Below are 2,612 nucleotides of genomic sequence, written 5' to 3'. Positions count from 1 at the left end.
CGCGCGGCGGCCGCGCGCTCGCCGCCCCGCGGGCCCCGCGGCCGCCCCCGCGGCTCTGCCGGAGGAGCCGGGAGGGGCGAGGACGCCGTCGTGGAGTACGCCGTTGTGGGGGTCGTGGACGTTGAGGAGGAAGCAAAAGAAAGTATGTTGTTCGCTGAGTTTACAGAGTTATTTACACTTGACTCAGGAAGTGACTAATAAAAGTAAACTAGAGTGCTGAGGAAAGCGTTGGTTCAAAACATGACAAGAAAACCGATAAAAAGTTGCGGGCAGACAAAAAAAAAAAACATTTTTGCGAAGTCGGATGGAAATATTTGGGAGAGACGAAATAATACTTGGTAGACCAAAGATTGTTGAAAGACGAGGAAAAACGTTCCAAGTAATTAGCCAGCAGCCCCAGATGAACCCAGGAAGACCAAAATCAAGACAAACGTTCAAAAACCGGAAAAAGTACACTATGTGAAATACTCGGAAGGGTTACTAGAATTAATTTATACACAATCATTTGTGTACAATTTCTACAAAAGTACTGCTAATCGACTTGGTCTATTGGACTTGATTGTAAAACTAAAATTGTCTGTCGTTAATTTACAAAATATTTTGTAAACTGTAAATACAAATGTTGTTAAGCATGGAAGCAGAGGTAATGCTCGGGGCACGAAGGAATAATAAAAGCCTCGGCCTCGGAGGCAAGTTCGGAGGGCAGAGGAAGACGGGCGGCCGACGGCCACCTCGACTCGAGCAGGGAGATGGGAGATCTTGCCATCATGCGAGTGCAAGGGCTGCGGCCTCGGAGGAGGAAGAGGAGGGGAGCGCCACCCGCTGCGCTGAAATGGCAGGATTAGAGGGTCTCATTTCTGCACGATGGCGTTGAGCGTATTAAGGCGCTGCTGGCTTTGCGCGCACGCGATAACTGTGTACACGCGCGTCACCTCAAGAACTGTTTCAACGTTTTTCTTTTGGTGCGTTTTTATTTTATCCCCCCCCCCCCACCTGAGGCCGGTGTTATTTACCATGACGCCCCAGCGCGGCCCTCCCAGCGTATTGGGTTGCCGCCGCCCGCCCTGCTCGTGTAGGTAGGACCCTCGTGAGCGCGTCCCGGAATGTGAGTGCTGTACCTGTCAGGCCGTGTGGACTGTACTGGGCGGCGCCGCGGCGAGCAACCGCGTGAGTATGAGCGGACCACACGTCCCTGTTATTTTCTCTGGGCGTGAGTAGTTGCAGCCCGTCCCGAGCAAAGAAAAAAAAATGTAATCCTCGAAAACTTGTCTATCATTATTATCATCATCATCATCATTACAGTAATCTCATTTGTGCGAGCAGCGCGTGTGCGATAGAAGAGGCGTGGCGTGTAACTTTTGCCTTTTTACCTGGGCGGTGCAAGCTGACACCCACCAAGCCTACCGTGTAATTGATTTCCCCTTCCCCCCAGGTAAATGATAAAAGAGAGGCTGTTAAAACACACACACACACGTGCGCGCACACACATACTTGTCACGCCGAGTGTGCGGTTGAAAGAGTATGAGGGGGAGGGGGGCAGAGTCCTTGCACCAGGCTTCGGGGGGGGGGGGGGGCGCAAGTGGATGACCCAGATGCGCCCAGATGTCATGAATGCACGCCTCTGGTAATGAAGCGGGACGCATTTCCATCTCTCACGCGCCATACCTCCTCCCCTTTCTACCCCAACTCCCCCCAACCCTTTTCTGTTCTGCATTTAGCACAAATCGTTCAACACAAAAGTGGGGGAAACAAATTTATTGCATACGTCGGGAAAATAAGGTGACAAAAGAGTTTGCGCCCACAGAAAAAACTTCCCGTGCATGACTGTTACTACATGAGTGACAGCCACATAGATGTTTTATACACGGTGAAAACGAGTCCTTGGATTCCCCGGAGAGTTGGAAACCCAGTGGATGCCCTGGAAACGAAGCAATTACTCCCAGGGGATCTACTGGAAAACCCAGGGCATCCCCTGGGAAAATTGCAAATTTCCAGGGCAGCCCCCCTGGGACTCTCCCAACTCCTCTATGGAAAATGAAGAAAACTCGGAAAACTCCTGGGAATCCTGGAGCCCATTTTCACCGTGCACAAGCCATGGCTTTGTACAAATTTCACGCACACCTTGACACCGACACCGACACCGCGCACGGGGCGCACAGCTTTGAAGTGCCATGAGCGGCGGCGGGCCGAGCAGGGGTTTCAGGTCAGGGAGGCCATGCCGCCGCGCACACATGTGTGCTTTGGCATTAATTGGGGGGGGGGGGGGCTCGCATTTCGCCCGGGCCTCCAGTATTTCAAATGAGAGCGCGCTGGCCGGGCGCCGCCGGGGCGCACACATGTACAGAGACAGTTCTCTCTCGTTCTCTCCCCATACAGTTATTCATGGCCGCTTTACTTTTCTCTCACCAAAGTGCTTCACAGAGGTCGCGATGAATTAATTGATAAGTGAAGGGGGCCGGCCAGGTGTCTTCAAGTTACTCAATTAAAGTTTATGTAGTGTTCACTTTCGAAGTCTCGCCGGGCGGCCGCTGAGAGAGTGCGTGCGGGGCGAGCGTGCTAGGGCAGAGGGGCAGGGCAGGGAGGATAAAGAAAGGGAATAAAAAAGGGGGAAA

General features: G+C 52.6%; 1 protein-coding gene across 1 annotated transcript in view; it reads left to right on the top strand.

The window, feature by feature from the left end:
* Nucleotides 1–2,612, top strand: part of LOC113210012 (DNA repair protein XRCC1) — a gene marked incomplete in the record, with an annotated part of 12,806 nt that overhangs the window by 9,960 nt on the left and 234 nt on the right.

This window comes from Frankliniella occidentalis, unplaced genomic scaffold (genome assembly GCF_000697945.3).
Source record: "Frankliniella occidentalis isolate FOCC.00 unplaced genomic scaffold, Focc_3.1 Scaffold6, whole genome shotgun sequence".
In the NCBI taxonomy this organism is placed as follows: Eukaryota; Metazoa; Arthropoda; class Insecta; order Thysanoptera; family Thripidae; genus Frankliniella; species Frankliniella occidentalis.
This window is presented reverse-complemented; position numbering and strand designations above follow the sequence as displayed.